General features: G+C 41.0%; 1 long non-coding RNA gene across 1 annotated transcript; it reads right to left on the bottom strand.

Moving 5' to 3' along the window:
• Positions 1-13,833: 13,833 nt before the first annotated feature.
• Positions 13,834-18,686, bottom strand: LOC121350311. The gene is made up of 3 exons (XR_005954650.1): positions 18,533-18,686; positions 14,887-15,195; positions 13,834-13,934 (listed from the first exon to the last, which is right to left on the bottom strand). It is a non-coding gene; the product is annotated as an uncharacterized LOC121350311 (long non-coding RNA).
• Positions 18,687-20,400: the final 1,714 nt, after the last annotated feature.

Genomic DNA, 20,400 nt, shown 5'->3' on the forward strand with positions numbered 1-20,400 from the left:
CTTTCTCCACTCCCTATCAAAGCAACACAGTTTCACTCTCTCTTTTAAAACAGCTCATGTTTAACACTAAAGCTCACATCCATCAAAAGGTAACAGGCTCCTGGAGAAAAGTATTAGCAACACTCAGGTATATTAACTGAGAAAAATGCTAGTCTTACAAATTTAACTGAGAAAAATGCTAGTCTTACAAATCTTTTTATCAAACGCTCAGAAAAACATTACCATTGGAAAATTGTCTTAGCATCTTAGATGCTGCCTTTTCAGTTCCAAAACCTGAAGATATAAAGCAGATCATGTCCTTGAAAAGAAAAAAGCTTGTAACCTGTGGCATCATCTCATTCTCTAAGTAAATCACTTTTTCAGCTGCACTGTGGGTCTGTATTTCCACCACTAGTGTGACAGCAGTGAGTAACTTCCTATACCTTTGCAGTGTCTGACTTTCAGTTATAGCCTATTGGTGGCACAGTGCTTACAGACTTTATTCTTCAAACAAGAGTGTTTCAAGTTGGGTTCCTAATAGCTGTGCTCACTTTTGAGATGCTAGATGTAATTTTGCCGTGCAAAATTAAATTAAAATTTGCTGGTGTTTTATATTAACAAAGATCTATCATCCTGGAAGATCAGTGTCTGAACATTTCCTGAGAACATAATTAGAATTTTCATGGGCAATTAGTGAATGTCTTCTTCTGTAGTTAAATATAGCTAAGCAAATCACCACAATTTATATGGTAAATCTGGTACATTAATGGTAATTCGGTAGATTTTACAGTGTTAAATATGCATAAAGCAACAACTCTCATCTGTCTCAGACACTTCTGAGATTTAAAATGAAATGTAATCAAGAATAAAATATTTCTGTGAGGCTAAAATAAAGGAAAGTAAGAATGTGCTAAATCCTCTTGAGAGGTCTCTGCTCCTATTTCAAGAACCACCTGTACTTCAGCCTGTCCTGGCTGACATTCCCTTAACCTGTTCTTACAGCCTTCCAGTGATGGTGGCTTCCAATTATTTCCTCATTTTAAGAGTCTCCTCAGGTTCTAGCCTGATTAAAACTAAGCTCTTAGCTTCTTGTTTTGTTCTGCATATGCAAGAAGAAACACCTATTTATTTCTTTTTTCAGTAGCCTGTAATGGCTTGAGAGCAATGAACAGCTCTCTCCCCTCTGACCACATCCCTTCTCTAAGCTATGTAAAACTTCATTTCATTAAAATCAACATTTTGATTTTCTATCCTTGTTTGGGAAGAGCCTGTTACAGCTTTGAATTTTCCTTAAAGCAGAAATATCACTCTTTGACTAGTCTGGCAAAAGCCTCATGGTGTGGTCCTCAACTTCAGCAGTGAAAACTTAGCACAGCTCAGTAGCCATTTTTCATTGCTCAACTGGTTTCGTCTATCTCATTCAGAAAGCCTGGGGAATGTACAGCTCATTTCAGTGCCTGAGAGCTGTCTGTGAAGATCATGACAGCTGGGCAGATTGAATCACTGATGCACTTCACTGACCATTCATCCTAACGATGGCATTTCCTCCATTAAAACCATCAGTCGTTTTCCTGTTCCTCCTCCCCGTATTGCAAGGGTGCCAGACAAAGAAATTTACTATATTGTGAAAAGAAATAAATGGGGAAGAATTAAACAAAATTATATGCCTCAAAGGTGTTATTGGGGAAAAACATCTATCCCTTAATATTTCAGGTCATTGTAATATTTTATATGCTTCAATCCTTACTTTCAGGAACTACATGAAAGTGGTTGTTGCTACAGACTTGCTGGCAATTAGAGTGTAAGGGCAATTCCACTCGCTTGCAAAAATGGGAAAACAAAACAAAAACCTTCACACAGCAAAACTCCTGCCCTAAATAGTCCCCTCATCCCTGAATCACACACACAACAGTAGTTAACCATGAAGTCAAATCTGTGAAATTGTTATACCAAAAGAAACTATCTCGATAATTTTTTTTCAAAAAATGTTCCTTACTGGTACCCCTTTGAGAAAACAGCATTTTAAGAGATGAATTCAAAGTATGCAGCAAGCATCATTAACTGAAATCAGCAGAAGGTCAGGGTTAGATGTTTTTTTTGTGTGTGTTCTTTTGGTTTTGTTTGTTTGTGTTTTTTTTAAGCACTTTTCTTCACAGAGCTTCACCTTTTTCTCCTGCCTTCCCACTCACAATTCCCCTCCACTTTTCCTTGCCTGCAGCTAAATCAGTATTGAACCAGGAGACACATAAATTCTCAAAGCGTCCAGCCTTACTTTGGCCCAAAAGTGAATGGAATTTACAGAGATATACAACAGAATTTACAGAGACATACCAACCCTCAAATACAACCCCATACCGACAAAGCAAAGAACCAAACCCCCAGTTCTTGATCTCAGTTTAAAGCTAATTACACACTACAGGTCTATCAGGTGAGGCACCAAGAATGTCATGGTACAGCACAGACACCTTTGACTTGGCTTGGAGCACCACAGCAAATCTACTGACCCCAGGAAAATAGATCTGTCCGTAAACTCAGAGCTCAGCCACAACCATTAGCAGCCACCCCTCTTCTACCCATCAGAAACTCAGCTCACACACTGATACAGCACAGAAACCCACAGGGCCTGCAGGGTTGGATGGGAAGAGTTAAAGATGATTTTTGTGTTCAGGTGACACAGTCATATGTCAAATATTGATACCCTTCAAACTCTCCATCTAGCAAAGGCAAGTAATGGAAGACCTCCTAATATTTTCTGCTCCACTTTTTTGTTTTCTTGGAACAGTCACATTCTTCCATAGCCCAAACCAGCCTGTGGTCTCTGCGTCTGTAACTATCACCTCAGCAGCTGCACCACCAAAAGCATTTCCCTTTGCTCTGCATTGGGAAGTCAGGAAAAGTTAACTTCCAAACCACACTCCCCACCCTTAGAGTTTCTTTACCTTTTTATCAGGTTGTAAAATACTCCTTTTCTTATTGCTGTAATCTTCTGAAAGACCATGGGTTGTCTGAATTTCTGGAAAATATCACTTTCAGAGGTCTGTCACCATCTTTGTTCAGGAAGGACACCTGTCAGGATATAACCCCGGTGCAAAGGTGACCCAGAAACTGAGATAGGTTGAGTTAGAATCCAAAGGACAGGAACTAAGAACTACTTCCAGTGGCAGGAGATGGAAATGATGCTTTAGGGATAGCTGCTATTGCTGAAGTAAATTTCCTGCAAGCTTGATGTCATTCTGGGGGTGGTGGATGAGTGCTACATTGGCAGCACCTGGGAAAATGGGCATAACAGGCGCTGCTTGTATGGCACACATGGCGGTTATTTGCTAAATAGCAGAATTACATTCCTCCTCCTCCAAATCAAACCTTTATCATGCTGAAGAAAAACAAAGGGGGTGTTTCACAGGCCCCTGTCTCTGCATCCTAGATGTACTGGGATCAGTTGCCCGTTTGTGCATTGAATCATGGTGAAAGTGTGAAGTCAAGTCACCAACAAAGAAGCAGCTGGGGCTGTGCTGAATGTAGTGCAGAGCCTGCTGGAGTAACAGCTGGTCTACAGAGCATCTCTACTCAGCTGGAAGAGAGCAATCAGGCACTACGTTACATGATAAGAGTCTGCTCCTCTATGGCAAAATCCATGAGCAGTTGAATACTGAAGAACTCAACTCTGATATTCATTTTAGCTAGTAATTAGAAAAAAAAAAATTCTTATTTTGGTGAACTGAAAATGCCAATTATTGTATTATTATTCTCAAGACCAGTTATATAAATAGCATTGCATTTTATTCTATACAGTGAAAAATATACTACCTCAAATATAAAAAGTCATACAAATGCTACAGGTGTACATCCTGGGCATGTGCAAGTTAAGGTGTCATGTAGCTACTCATGCATTGTACTATGTACTATTTATTTTGTTTTGACCCAGGAAAAGCAAATGCTGCAGCCTCAAGCAGCTGACAGAGAAGGGTGTGCTGGGTTTCTCCCATCACGCTTCAGTCATTATTCAGAAGGGGGGAAAAAAAAGAGGGATGAAAAGTGCTTTTGAGATCACATCCTGCTAGCTGTTTATTAGAACTTCCATCTTTACTCCTACCAGCTCGAGGAGAATGCCCAGGGCAGGGTCATGGTGGCTGTGAAGTCATTCATCCTGTAGTCTTTCTTCTCTCTTGTGGTAGTGTGGGAAAGAGATACTTTCTGTCAGCATGGCAGTGATGAAGAATCACAGAATCAAAGAGAGGTGATTCTGTCACAGAATCAAAAAGAGAAGCCTGTGTAGTCATTTTATAGAATCAGTCACCTTTCCTGGACTAAAAGCTCCTTAGGGGAGGAAAATTTTACCCCTTAGGACCTATGGTTCAGAGGTGTGTACTAATGCCTTCTTCAGCCACTGGTGAACATATTGCAATGCCTTTACAAGGAATAATTAGGCAGAGACATATATTTATAGTTAATTATCTTGTTAGGGCAGCAAGAGCAGAGTGAATTCCAAAATACAAAATAAATGCCCACCCCCCCTTCATATTAGCCCCTCTTGTGTTTGCTTATTCCTCTTGGGAGCCTTTTCAAAGACTTCTCAGCTCTGAGATTTAATGTCTGGCATTGCTGATGTGCAGAATGAGAAATGTAAACCATATTTGCTACCTTCTGTTTTTAGATTAGCAATAGAGAAAATGGTCCTTGACCTGCACATAAAGCCAGAAGGGCCCACGGGACACAGCTACAGTGTGAGCAGAGTGGGGAGAAGAAAGCCCAGAGGGGTGGGGGCAGAAGTCCCTCTGGAGCTAAAGGAGTAACTGGAGGAGAGGGAAGCTGTGGAGAAAAGCCCTATCAAATGTTCATTGCTGGCATGGAGATCTGTTGAAGTGTTATTTCACTTCAAGACAAGAGAAGAGTGGTTTTGTCTGCAGGCCAGGGAAAGGATTGTGTCACAGCTTTACTGATATCTGCAGTTAGTGATCAAGTGGTTTGAGGAAGGAGTAAAACCCCATGACTTTCACTGGATGAACAATACTAAAAATCTTTAATTAAAACAATGAAGAGAATAAGAAGAGTGGTTTTTCCACTTTCAGTGGAACATTATTAACAGCTCTAGTGTTTGCTTTTTGAAGTGGCCTACAGATAGTTTCCAGACACCATTCTACCTATTTTCCAATTTGTCTTGTTTACGGGATATTTTTTAAACCCTGAAGGCATAACTATTAAAGAAGTACTTACAAAAAAGTTTCTCATGACATTTTTGAAGGAGTTTCTCAGAAAACAGGGTTACCACACCACCCTTGCATGACTAGAAACTAGAATAAATTCCTAGTATTTGAACTCTATTTTCATACTGTTCTTCTGGTAAATAGAGCAGTGTCATTCGCAGGTACATAACCTGAGACTTAGGTGCCAGAGGCTTATTTGCCACAGGTTTAAAATAATCTGGGGACAGTGGTGGGTTTTTTTCATCTATGGTTTCAATTTTTGTCAGAGCAGTTTTCTGTCTTTCCTGGTCTGAGTCACAAGTTTGTGAGAACAGAAAGCAGCTCCTGAAGTAAATTTACATAAGGGTTTATTTGTGTGCTTTTCTAGAGACAAATCTGCACAATGCTTTGGGATGTATTCTTTCTCAGCTGAAGTTCTGGTCCCCCACAAATAACCTTTCATGTTACTATGAATTTGCTGGGTTTGTGACTACCCTGGTGAGGGAGAAGTGTCAGTAGGGCAGTTCCTCTGAAACTTATGCCAGTCCTGCTGGAAGTGACTTTGGCTCCTTATGTTCAAGCATCTTTTGTTCTCCAAAGGGCATTCCTTTTCAACACCATGAGCCCACATGATTTCTTGGACAGTTTGGATTTTCCTTCACATAATGGTGCAAATTAAGTGCCTCTGGCCTTCAGTAAAATTGGGATATGTGTGACTGCCTCTCAAACTGGCAAGAAGCACAAAAGTGAAAAAGGACAGCTCGTGGACTGAAGTCCTTGGATATTTTCCACCATCCGGCCGTGGCTCCTCACTTCCCACGCCGGCTGCCAAGCAGAGCCCAGTCAGCTCCAGACACAGGGGGAAGGGGAAGGCTCAGCAGCTGAGGGCTGGCTTGCAGCTCAGTGCTTCTAGAGGAAATATTCCTCTGCTCTAAGGAGATGCTGAAATAGTTGTACTGCAAGCATCTGCTTCCTCTTAGACACCTATTTTACTCCTACATTTGACAGATGGACCAGTGAAGGGGAGATGAGTACTAAGAGCCTCCTGCTAATTTCACTGATTTGGAAACAAAACTGAGAAATACATGTATTTTTATCTCTCACTTTTTTCACAGGCCTTCTACTCCTTCATTCAGCAAGGCCAGAGCTACAAATCAAACTTGGATTTTGTTTAGCAAGGAGTGGAGTAGAAAGTGGAGTTGTGGCCGATCTAAACCATTTCACCTGTTTTCATGTTTCTGCAGGCCTGAATATTTCAAACACAACTAAAATATATATTCTTGGTGCAAAGACTCCTTCTGAAGTAGAAGGAGCTATTTTTCAATATCCAGCTGAATTTCCAACTCTATTCTGAACATGCAATAAACAGTTAAGGTTTTTCTTGGATAGCTCTCAGTTCTGTAGGTCAGGTGACACAATCATTCTGCTATTGTGCTTGCCCCTGTTCTTCGGCTTCCTGCAGTTTTTCCTGTCATACACCCTCAATTCCCAAACTTGCTATGGATCTATTCTCACCTCCTGCCCTGCCTGAAATTCACAGGCTGTATGTGCTAGTGTGAGTCAGCAGTAATTACACTTCATCTGTAGGAAAGACAGTGGAGAAGGAGTTGGAGGTGATTCAGCAGAACACTTTATTGGCAATATCACTCTGGAAATCAGCACACCTGAGTCCTCAGGTTGAGGGCTTCACAGTCATAGATCATTGTGTAATAGACAGCCATCCTAAAGGCTTTCTGCAGCAGTCTGGAATTTGCTATCCCATTATACTTAGACTGCCAATCGAAGCACCATGGCAGGGCAGGGATAGTGCCTAAGTGCTGTGAGCAATTTCCCATTTGTTCTCCATGTCAAATGTTCTCTCGAGTCTCACAAAACACAGCCCTGGAGCTGGAAGTCATTTGAGTCTGATGAGTCAGAGCACACAGCATTATTCTGGCACAACGGAGGCACTAGCAATTAAAACTTATTCTCCAGTTGTTCTGCCCTTTTAATCACTGCCAGTTCTCATGTGTTTCTGGCTTATTGGTTGCTTTGAGGAGATGGAGGCAGACAGCTGATCAGGTATCACAGAGATGTGCCATACTGATGTCAGTCTAACTGCAGAGTTAAAATCTGCTATCTGATCAAAAATGATTGGATTTATATAATGAATCCACCATGGGATTATGTCGCCACATTCATTAAAACAAGAGCAAAACAGCACTGCATACCAATATCATAAAAGGAACCAGCAGTTAATTGTGTGAGTGGCTTAGTTAATTTTTGTTATAAATTACAGTAATTAGCTGTGTAAACCGAAGTCAAAGTAATTTCTTCCAAAATGTAACTATTTCTGATTTCTTTTTAACACTGTATGGCTGGGAATAGCTCTTTATGAGGCTGAGGTGAACCCTCACTGGACTGGGCTGCACAGAGCAGGCTGCTCTGTGGGACGTGTGAGTCTGCATGCTCCTCTCCAGCCCTGCCAGCACTCTAAAACTGGGTGTGGTGTCTTCCTTTCTGGTCTCCCAACCAGAGCCTAGAAATTACATAATAATTTGTACAAGACAAATCAATAAAGGGTCAACACAAGAACAAGAAACTCCTAGTTTGTGGCTTAAGAAATGCAGTGCTTAGCTTATTTTTCCTGTAAGTGTTTTGCAGCAATGACAAGCTGTCCTTGCAGTGCTTTATAAGGCCAAGGCAAGATTATCTTTCCTTATCTCCTAAATATATGTAATACCCTGAACAGCATTTGCAGATGCTAATAAAGACTGCATTTTATGGATGTTCTAATTTTACAAAACCACATTTAATTATTTGTTTATTTAGCATACTCTCCAAATATTCTCCTTAAGACTGACAGTATATTGAACACATGTCAGAACTGAAGTACTGGGTGTTTAATGTCAACAGAAGAGACTGTGTGAAGGTCAAGTAGGGAAAGATGTGAGTGGAATGAGAGCGCTGTGGCCATGCGGTGGCGGGGGGAGGGTCACATTCAAGAGCAGATGTGAAAGCTGCTAAGCCTATTACTGGATCTTAAATGTGCAACAAGTTTTCCTTAAATTCAGAACTGAGACTTCTCTTCCTAAGGGGAATAAAGGCATTTCAGGAATAATTCTGTAAAAGCTACAAGGTTATGTAAACCATTGAAGTTAGCCAATATGAAAGTGTATGTTAAGTCTTGCTCCTCTCAATAACTTACTTCACATTTTACTAAATTGTACTTCAAAATTTTCTCTTAATTCACTGCTGTCAAATGCTTTGATGCTTTTGGTTTTCCCTCTTTTTCCTAAAAGCCTGAATTAAAACCTACCCATCTCCTTTCAAGATTCCCATTGCTGTCAAATGAAAGAAAGAGGGATATAAAGACAGCAGAGAGAGACTAAGATTAAATGGAAATGGGATTTTGGCAGCTTGGCTCTGATAGCTCCATCATTTCCTCCCTCTTTACAGGCACTGGACCACAAACAAGTCCTTCTGCAAGCACAGGGCTACTGAGCTTCTGCTCAGCACTTTTCCTTCCTGCAGGACTCTGACAGCACTGCAGGCACCCAGTGCTGTAAGGAGCATCCACAGGCACAGAGCCAGTCCATGCCCTCATCACCAGCTCAGTGCTGGCCCTTCGCTGAGACCACAAGGAATTCAGATGGCAATAATAATTCAGACGGCAAACCTGCCTCGTGGGGCACAGGCTCAGGGAGCTCCTGCAGCCACTGGTGTCTAACACCCTCCTCTTTAGATTAGCTACCTCAACACCAGTACAGGACATCCAGTTTGATTCCATTTCAAATCTGAGAAAACTAATAAGTATTTTCTAGAAGCATCTCCTGCTCACAAGCTAATGTTCCCTTTGGATCTAAGTGAAAATGCTTGGAAACAGCATTTTCAGAGTATTGCACTATGTGTTATGGTAAAAAAGTTCCTTGCATGCAATAAAAAAATGAATATATCTTAACTAACTTATCTTAGTCCACTGTTTAAAGTATTAGCCTGGCTTGCCCTGCCCTATGAACACTCAAGTATTTTTAAATTGCCATTGGATAAAATGCACAAGCAATTCCTGAAGCTGTCCAGCAGAAATGTATTTCTCCACAACAGGAGAAAAATGGCAGAATCCCTCTCTCAAATGCATACAGTATTTGCCTTTTCCAGAAAAAAACCAGATCAAATTTCTTTATATGGTTTTGCAGAGTTCCTATACAGTTCTTAGCTGTGAAAAGTTAATTTTTTTCCAAGTATGTATAGATTAATTGAGCATTTAACAATGGCTAGGAACAGTCAACACTGAAGGATGCATCTGAGCTCTTGATAAATACCTTGTTTAAATGTAGTCGAGATGCCACAAAATATTTTTTCTAATAGGAAATAAAACATAATCATCAGTTCTAATTTCAGTGATGCTGATGTAGCAAAACATGTATTCATCAATTCACTTATCAGAGAATGCCATAAGGACATGACTACCACATTTCCAAGGAGATCCCACAACAGAGCACATTTTAACAATGTTTCAGCTTCATTTTCAATGAACAGGATTTTCTTTTTAATTTAAAAATGAGACATGATCTGAAATTCACATACCCTTACTCAAGCTGTGGGTTAACGAGGCCCTGTCTCTAGCTGATGCTTCTATTATGGAGCTCATAACAGAACATGTTTTTTGCTCACCTCAAGCACAGCTTTGCCTACTTTTGGTTAAAGCTCTTCTTTTTAGAGAGCTGACGGCAAAGGTGAGCACACTCAGTATGTTCTTATAGCCTCATTTACATATTTTTTATATCACGATTCTTTATCTAGGTTATTCCTCCTCACCCTTTTTCTGAATAATTGAGCAGTGAGTATACAGCAGAATTGGGTAATGAAGAAGAAATATCTCAGGAAGAGTCTGTACCCCCAGTAGTTTCCCAGGGATCTCCAGGGAGGCTGCAGGGAGCTAAAAGTGCACTAAGACAGGTTTGCACTTTCTGGTTCTGGCCACAGGGTAGGAAGAGCTCAGCTCAGCAAGGAGCTGCTCTCATTCATCGTGGCTCGAGGGTGAGCAGCAGGATGGAATGCCCTAAGTTACAAGCTGTTGGTCCACAGAGCACTTTGGCCTGATTACATTCCTGACTCTCCATCTTGTCCTCCAGACCTTTCCTGAGGTCAGTCTGACTCAGGGACTTACATGTGGGACTACAGGGGCAATGCAGACAGCAGGCTCTTGGGCACCACAGCCACATCAGTCTTCACAAACAGAGGAGGAAAACGGGGTGTGTATCTTCTGCCAGGCCACTTTATTGCACAAAGACTATTAAATCCCCAAAATATGCAGGGTCAGGTTGTGGGTTTAAAAACATAGATATGAAGAGTAGGAGAAGGACCCACAATTTTAACTTACTGCAGAGTCAGAAGACAGATATATTTATAAGCTTAAATCTCTGAAAAATGAAGGGTATGAGGCCTCTTTGTCTGCCCTCTGGACTCTGTGTGCTTTAGGGATCTAGCAGTCATATAATATCTCTCAGAACCTGGAACTAATGAACCTTAAAAAAATACAAGAGCAATTTGAGAACTTGAAAAAAATACAAGAGCAAAGAGGTGAGGAGAAATTCCAGAAGTGTCGGTGGTAGGCATCCTTTCCTACCCCCAGCCCACCAGCCATGCTCAGTGGGAGGTTTTCCTTGCAGGAGCTGCATTAAAAACACTTTGTCCTGGATCTGATTTCTGTGAGAAGTATTCCACATGCTCATGCCAGAGCTTGGCCCCAGGCTTACATTCCCACTGTCAGAAGGTACTCTTATGCTCAATACAACTTGACCTCAACCTGCAAACCACAGACAGTTTTAAGCTAAAACAGGGTAGATTTAGACTAAATATAAGGAAGAAAATTTTATGATGAGAGTGTTGAAACACTTGATCAGGTTCCACCCAGGGGGTGGTTGTCACTGTCCCCAGAGGTATTAAAGAGATGCGTTGACATGTTTTAAGGGACACTGTTTAGTGGAGGACTAGACAGTGTCATGGTTATGGTTGGACTCAATTACCTTAATGGTCATTTCCAACCTAAATGATTCTATGATTACTCCTGAAATCCATTGTAGACAGTGAGTCCTGATTGCTCCTTATGCTCCCCATCCCTTCTAAAAATTCCCCTGCATATACCTCAGCTCAGTGCACACAAGTCCAAACTCTTCCTCCTCTCCTTTGGATGCTAGAAAACAAACAAACAAACAAAGAATTCCAAAAAGAGTGTTTCTTTTAATAAGGGAGAGAGTTCATGTGAAGGCAATATGATATGCTGTAAGAAACACTCGTTCTCTCTACAGAAAATGAAGAAAGAACCATTGAGACAGTAGCATTCAAGAAGTGCTTTTTTACAACCCTGTACTAGCCTCACTGCTTCCTGAGAAACATCTTTCTGGGTAGTTCTCTGAAGAATTCATTATTCCACCCAGTGACTTCAATTTATTCCATATAAAGCAGTTATATTTGGAAAAGTTGCAGTCAAAACCATATGATGCCATCACTGATTTATGTGCACAGCAGCAACAATGAGTAACAAAGTTAAAAAGCAATAAGAGAGGTCTAGCAGATGGGCAAAACACAAAAATAACCGTTCTATTAAAAATGCAGATTCAGCAAACCACCAAACCCAGCAGATCCTTGGGAGTTTGGCTTTATTTGGGTTAACTAAGTAAATTTGCTTAGAATGTTGTTACACTATCGCTACACTACAGAGCATGGCCAAGGACAGTGGAACATAATCTGGATATGAGAGGATGAGGATATCAGAGAGAAAAGGCAGAACATATTGTAGCTCAGTTGCACTTTGCCCCCATCACATAAACTTATAAATCCTTCTAGAAGAGCTGCCCTTTCCCACAATCCATGCTACTAAAACTAGATGCAGCAGTGGTATTTGTGTACACAAAGCCCTCAGCTACTGCTCCCCACATCAATCCTTCCCATTTTGTATGAAATTGCTTTTATTTCAGGAAACTAGGCTCAAACTCAGGGAAAAATGTACAATAATGCAAGTGTATAAAATACTGAACCATCTTAATGGGACAGGTAAAATTGGCAAATAATTTCTCATTAACAAGGTTTTGGGTCAACTAAGTTCCTGTTTCCTGCACTAGGATAGGAATTATTAGTTTAATAATACTTTTGTATTGGGGAATGTGGCTTCATTATCACTGGGGAATCCAGTGCCATTGCCAGTAGCAGCTTGGGAGAAGATTCTGAAACTCAGCAACTCCCTTATTTCCCGTATCCAAGAGCTTTGAACCTGCTCACAGATGGGTAACCTCTCCTTTTGATTAGAAAATGACAGTCACAGGGTTGACTCTGTGATAATGAAAGATGATTTTTAAGTGGATAGCCCTGCTGCACAATCCATTGCAATCTGAAAATGAAATTGAAAGATTATGAGGACCATGGTTTTCTTGTACACAGAGCTTCTCTACAGAACTAACATTTAATTATATCTTTTTATGCTAAAAAGATCTGAAAGTAGCTTCCAACTGCAATTATAACCTGTGGATGGCAGAACATATTTTCAGAGATAATCATCTGTTCTGGGCAGATAATGAGACTTAAATGGCCTGAGAACAAGATAGAAGTTTAGAAACACTTAGAGAAATAATTTCTAGCATGATGATTTCTCAACAACTCTAAATCAATCCAGATGTAAGGTGCATTTGCCCTGCCATCCTCCACTGCATTATGTTTCCTGCCTTCTGCTGGACCTGTGGAATCAGACAGTGACAGGAGCAGGACACTGTGAAACACAGCTGCAAACCAGGCTCTTCCTCAGCTGCATTCAGCAGACCAACAGTTTTGGTTACAGCAGTGCTTTTGAGCCATGTACAATCCCAGCAGTTCTTTGAATGCTGTAAATGAATAACCAGGCTTGTGCTGCAGCAGCAGCAGCAGCTCAGGAGGGTGGGATCTGCAGTGTGCTCACCCCAGCCCTCTGTGGACCCTAGTGCCCAGAGCTTGCAGCCTGGAGCCCTGTACCCACCAAGGAACTCCCAGCCTTGGGCAGAAACCCTCTGCACGACTGGAAGCAGGGCTGGAGGACCTGCCTGTTTGCTGCCAGCTATCATCTCTGAGCAAACTCTAACATGAAAACTCACAAAGAATAGGGCATTATAAAAAAATATGGCATGCAACTAATATAAGTAGGTTTAACCAGAAACAAAAACTGAATACTGTACGAATGAGGAAATTTTGGTCACAGGAGACTGTAGAGCACTTTTCTAAAATATGCATTTGTTGGCTATGGCTGCCTCAGTCTATTAATTCAACATTTTCTAAATTAGGAGGGATTTATATAAACAGAGCATGGTCTCTAAGGTGCTGTTTATGGTCTGTCTGGTATAAATATTTATGATCATTCTAAAATTAGTGATTTTTCTAAAGTGTGCTTTTGTTTAATACAGCTCCTGAAAGTCTCTCTGGTAAATATGCAGTTTTGTTTTTTATGAGAGAAACAGAGGCAACAGAGAAACCCACTGAAAAAGCTCCTACAAAGGTGGCTAATCAATGGAGGGTCCTTCTCAGCTGTGAACTGCAGACTCTCTGCTGTCTGAGAAGAATTGTCTCCTACACATTTTTCCCCAGGGCATGCAATCCTTTTCCCACGTGCCATGCAAACCTACCCATGCCACGCAGGAATATATATATAGGAACAGAGGGCTGGGAGGAAGTGCTGGAGCTGCTGCCTCCTGCAACAGAACACGTGTGATCACACGGAGTGCATCTGCTTACTCAGATCTGGTGTCAGAATGATAATTCATGTCCTCTCTGCAGAAATAAAAATAAACTGGGTTCAGGCTGAGTTCAACAACCTAAGGTTGCATATTAGCAGTTACCAATCTTCCTAGGAGGTGAGGCATTTTTCAAGTTCCCACTAAGAGGAAAGAAACCAGATAAAAGCCTGGTGCATGATGAGGGCCGTGGTGCTCACAGTGACGTGACTCATACTCATTGGTCGTGACTTCAGTGGGCTTTTGTGAGCCGTGACTACAGCATCTTTTTGCAGGATTTCCCTGAGTCACTGGCCTGTGTATTACAGATCTATAGATCTGTGGAACCTGAGCAAGCTTATAGAATAGACTGTTCCTGCTCGTGTACTGCATTATGAATTGTAAAGTGCAACTGTGGGTAGACTGTCAATTCACTTCTATCTTAATCTCTCTTTTGAATAACAAAGCTGTATTAAAAAGTTGTAACTATATCATTGCCAGATCTTGCAAATAAATTCTGCTCTTAGTATAGAATCACCAAATAAGAATAATAAATGACTGAAAATTATTATGAACTTCTAAGCCCCTCACCAAATTCAGTCATCCAAACAGTGTCCCTTCTTCCTCTGCCTCTTTCCATTCTCACTATTCTCCCTTGTTACACAGCTAAGAACATGGATTTCAGAACAAGAGTTAAGCACATTTGCTATGGTCCTCCACTTGAACCACTTCAGCAAGTCTCAAACACAGAAAAAATTTGAAATAATTTATGACAATTTACCAGGAAGATGGAAAACTGGCAAACTGTAAAGAGGACAATCCACTGCTATAATTCAATCTGCAAAAGCTGACAAGATGAATGATGAATGCACTTTTACAATTGGGAATGAATTTGTCCAAACTCTGAGAAGTCAGGCAGTAGGCATTGAAAGGGAAAGAAATGGGTTCTAAAAAGAATTTGAGGTCTGAGGGAATAATCAGCTGAACATTGTATTATTGTTGATAAATACCTGATAGTTGTGGTGAGAAGGAAAGAAGAATGAGTCAGACTCTTCTCTGCAGTGACAGGACTAGAGGCAAAACCTGAAACCCAGAAAATCCCCCTTAAACAAAAGAGAGCACTTTTTCACTGGGCTGTAGTGAAACACTGAAACAGGTTGCCCAGAGAGATTCTGGAGTATTCACCCTTGAGGATATTCAAAGCTGGACCAGGCAGAGCCCTGGACACCAGCCCTGGCTGCAGCTGCTCTGAGCAGAGGACTGACTTGACAGCTTCCAGAGCTCCCTGCCAACATCCACCTCTTGTGATTCTTCAGTACCTACAGAGAGATCAGAAATATGAGAATAGAAAGACCAGAAACTTATCCATGGGACAAGATTCAAGAAATAGCATCTGATAATAAATGCTTGAAGTTAGTTGTGAAGTTTTGACCATTTCACTTGCTGGAGCAATTCACTAAGGACTATTGTGGACATTCCAACAATGCCAACTTTAAAATAAAATTAGATTTTATTCTAAATATAGTGATAGGACAAGGGGGAATGGCTTTAAACAGGAAGAGGGTCTTTTAGTTAATGGTTTATTCTATATGAAGCATATTCTTATACTTCATAAAACACATTCCTGAATGGGACCTATGTTCCAGGGAATTTAAGTATCTTGGTGCATCTTTCAGGTCATGATTTTCATTACATTCTTTTGGCCTGAGAAAATGGAAAAAAAATGAAGAATATATTCTTTTGTATAGCATTGTCACCATGTAGAAAAAACCTCCAGTGAGAAGACCAGTGGATATGCTTTTTGAACACCATAAATATATATTTAAAGAAATAAAAATATTTTTGAAAAAGAAAATATAACAAAAGAAAGCCCTATACAAGAAATATTTCTCCCTGAATTGCCCTGCAGGATTGGTCTTTGCAGGAAGAAAATATTGGTGTACCTCTTAGGCTGAGATTTTAAAAAGTTTTTAAGAAAAAAATCTCCCAAAGTACAGATGTAACCATGATGGACAGCTTTGGTAATACTTGTAAATTTGTGGAAGATGTGCCTACTTCCGTCTGCCTACAGAGGATGGTCAGGATGATGAGCACAGAACTGGAGCTCACAAAGACCTTTTGTATTCCAAGCCAGCTCAGAACATGGGAGCACGTGCACCTGAGCAGCACAATTTCTAGCTCACTGTGTCACTGGGACAGCTGCCAGTGTATGCAGTGTGTGGCACATGATCAGAGTGCCTGAAGAGCCTGCCTCAGTTCAAACATTTATCTTGTAGATAGCTCCCTGACTGGGTCAGTGCAGCCTCTTTGTCCAGCTATAGTGTGCTGCAAACATTCAGGTTACAGCACCCATTTTGCTGCATGCCCAGCTTCTGTGAAAAGCAGAAAATCCTTCCCATCCTTCCCTTTGACTGTGGCAATTTTCAGAAGTGAAGGTGGTGCATCTTGTCAGCATCTTCTGTGGGATGGCTGGGTAGTGACAGCCTGGGCTCCACACTGGCATGAGACAGACCAAGAAAGAGCTGGGGGCTGTTTTTCACAGCCTGCTGTCAGGCAGCCAGACCAAATCCCTTCCGACACAAAGAGGGCATTTTTAGAATAACTAATGTTCAGACAGTGACAAGCTAGACAAAGTGATGTGTTTCAGAAAACTGATGCTCAGGAAGGAAGATTGGAAATATCAGGGAAAGAGGATTCTCAGCCTTACAGAGCCATATTAAATACGTGCTAAATCTTTTCAAAATGAAAATAAGTAAAAGTATGTTGGCTAAAACCACCCAGTATTGTATGACCTTTCTTTCCTATAAGCAAAATCTTAGAGTTGAGCTGAGGCCTCTGTCATACGAAAAGATCTTGCTCCCTCTGGTATGTTACTCCTTTCTAGATATGGGGAAGATGCCATTTGTAGTCTGTGTGATTCCAGCCTTTCACCCTAATCAAGAGACCTGCCCATGAGATAGGACTGCATGGCAGATCCACATCCCCACAGAAAGCAAAGCTGTGCATTGCCAGTGCCTTGGAGCACTCTGGAACAAACCTCTGAATCTGCAATAACCAGGGCTCAGAAATGCCCAAAGCATCTCACCAGCCTTCCCCCCTACCCTTCAACTCAACATTGTTTAACAGAAAACCAAACAAAGATGTCACGGCCACACAAAGAGAAATATGAAGAACGTTTCTCACAGTTACAATTGCAGGGAGTCCCAGATCCCTCCTCCCCAGCCCCAGACTCCCCAGCCCCCAGGCAAAGTGCCTGGAGAGGCTGCAGCAGCCCTGACGCAGGAGTGCAGAGAGGGCACAGCTTGTTCTCTCACATGAGCAAATTTCTAAATACCCACTGTGAGTAAATTAAATACCAACATTATTTGCTATGGCTGGTGCTTTGTTTAAGTGATTCATCCACACAGTTCATTTTGTAAAAGAAGTGCAAATAAGCACTGCCATTTCTTTTTTAATCTGAATCTGATGACGGGCAGAGTCTGTACCAGTTTCCTGGGCTGATGAACAGTAGGTCACCTGCCCAGCACAGAATTAAAAGAGTACCTCACAACTTGTACAAAATGATTGTTGTTGGTGTTCTTTTAAAATTTTTCATTCCTTCAAGGAGAGGAGAGGAGTGGAGAGACAAAAAAGAAAAATAGTTGCTAACTTATAAGGTTTGCTGTTTTTTTCAAAATGCACCAGCATCTTACAATCCATTAAAGATGAGGCCATTCAAATTTTGTACTAAAAAAGTTGTATTTAAGCCCTAGGGGAAATGCAATTTTTTTATCAGCCTTCATGTGTTTACTAATGTGCAGATATCTAAAAATATATATTTACCAATTATATGTTACCCAAGTTTAATAGATCAGACAGAAACTGTAATGTCTGTTAAAATTTAACAGTCTTCTTCTAGCTTGTGTGGCTGCAGACTCTGAAGCCATGGCCAGAATCAAGTATGAGTTCTCTGGGACTCACCTGATTTGAGCACGGTTAGAGGGTAACCTTTGAAGGACTGCCAATACAAATGGTCCTTCCCGATAACATCTGCCTCGAGCATGTTGAAATGGCTCTTGGATCCAATTCACTAAAACATTCTGTCCTCTGAGCACATTTCAAGTTAAAAAACCCCACAAAAACGATCAACAAAAATCCCATGGAATTTCAATGAAAAGTTTACTCTAATGATAGGTCTAGATTAGACCTAAAATGGGATTGCCAAAGCACTTTTCATGTTTTACTAAATAAAGATATTTACTCTATAAGGATACTAATTAATAAATGTCTGATGGGCTGATTTGGAGACTTCATGATGGGACAGAACAATCAACAGAAGAGTCTTTTCTCATTTAGTTTGCAAGTGCTGCTGAAATCAGAACACTGCCTCAGCTCTCCTAGGATGAATTTAGAGCAAAGAAGGTTGTTTGCAAAAACAGTTAGTTTTGCTTGCTGGAGCTGGTATGTAAAGGCACTGGTATTCTCATTCCCTCTTCGTCCTCCTTTCCCCAATACAGTAGTACCATTTCTTAGTATGCAGCTTATGCTGAAAATGCCATAGAGCCCAGATATGGACAACTACAGCTATGCAATAGAGAACTTTAGTCCACACAGCTTCCAAAGTCTCTTTTAGGTAGTACTTTGACAAATAGGAACCTGAATGTGCCCTGCACATACCTTGCTTTGCATCTGGGAAGGTGAAGGGAAACACTAGGTACATCTTTTTGGTCCATTATTCTTATTGTTTCTTCTAATGTGCAGATTTAAGAAGGTTTTGTCTGGAAGCTCAGTAAAACCATTTATCTTCAACTGTGGCAGGATTTCCTGGACTTCTGAAGGTTGGTCTTCCTGCTTCAGGAAAAGGAGCAAGGTCAGGCACTTGGCAGTTTTCCTGTGTGCCCTGCGTACGTCCTCCCCATTCCCACCCTGACCTACTTTGGATAACCCTGAGGCACGTCACCATTGCCTTGGGTTTTGTTTTTTCAAAAACACCACTTCAGATTGTCCTTCAAAAAATGACCCCCCTGACAGTTTCTCTTTAATGCCAGTATTTTAAGAGATTACTTGTTGCCACTGTGAATGTCAGTATTCACCCCATCTATACTTTGACACAGATCTCTCCTGCTATCCTATTAGCAAAGTATTATCACATTTAAATCCAATTATCATTAATTCAGAAGACAGTTAGCAGTGAAAGCTCTACTATGGTTTTAGAGGCTGGAAATAATGTCACCAGGTTCAACTTTATGTTTTTTTTTGGGTTTTTTTTTACTTTATTCCCAGGACTGAGAGCATGAACTCCTCTAGCTGAGTCACAGGGTCCCTAGGCATCACCAAAGTGTTACTGGGATCCCTGAAGCCCTGCAGCTAATTTCAGACTCTGTTAGAGATGCCACGGAGCAAACTTCCAGCAGAATGAAGAACCTCTGTTTTCAGTAAAATTAACAACTACCACCAAATTGTGTTAACACATACATAGCGCTTCAATTCCGTCTGCCTGGTTCAAAAGCACGTGCAAACTTGGATTTTAGGATATGACACTCAAAAAGCTGATGTAAGCATGTAAGTAGGTGGTAATAAAGCTGCAAGCTTTTGTTGTGACCTCTGCAGCAGAAAGCAGAGACGACTTGTCTGGTTATGGGAGAAATACAACTCCTGACAAAATCCTATGCCATATATGAACTGCATGAAATAGTTCTGAAATGTGAGAACCTTCTTTTTCTTTATATATTTTAGAACATATTCTCCCACTAATGTCTTCCATAAGCACACAGGACAACTATGCTGCAGCACAATAAACCATTTCTTGGCTCTGTGCTTTTTGTATTTCAATGCCCTTTCCTGGATTCTGGTCTCAGCTAAAAGAGATGGGTTGTTTCTGCATTTAGCAAACAAAAATGCAAGTACTCTGAAGTTTAATAAACTAAATTCATGTCATGAACTAGAGACCTTCTCTTTCTCTCCTGCCTCCTCAAGCAAGCTTTTCAACTGGCTTCTAAGCAAGTGTTCAAACTTCTTTAAAAGCAATACGGTAAAAAAACTAAATCAAAGTGGCTTTCACTCTCTCTTCATACCTTCTGCTTTCCCGAGAGCTGGTATGTGGACCAGTAGATTCACTTTCTGGACTCAGAAAACACAAACTCCCCTGCAAACAGCTGGAGTGCTGCCTGGTGTCACAGACAACCTCGTTCAAGTGATGCAACCCCACAGCTCTCCTCCACTGACACTGGAACCAAAACCAACTCTGGGTAGTTACACTAAATAAAATCACACTAAATAATTTTTTCTACTATGTTTAAGCAATGAACATTTATATCCCAGAGCTACACAGCTGTGATATGAACTCAGACACAGAAAGGATCCACGCCACCAAAGACAAACATTAAGAGTGATGCTGCTCTGGTTCTGGCTCTATTAAACCCTCCTTAGGGAATTCTGTGACTACAAAAAGGGAATTTCATGGTGTCAGTGTTTCTAGGAGCTGTGCTGGGGTCACAGCAAGTGGTGTGCCAAACAGTGAAGACCTGACCACACCTCACCAGGTG

The sequence above is a fragment of the Pyrgilauda ruficollis genome, unplaced genomic scaffold (genome assembly GCF_017590135.1).
Source record: "Pyrgilauda ruficollis isolate IOZ18807 unplaced genomic scaffold, ASM1759013v1 scaffold15, whole genome shotgun sequence".
Lineage (NCBI taxonomy): Eukaryota > Metazoa > Chordata > Aves > Passeriformes > Passeridae > Pyrgilauda > Pyrgilauda ruficollis.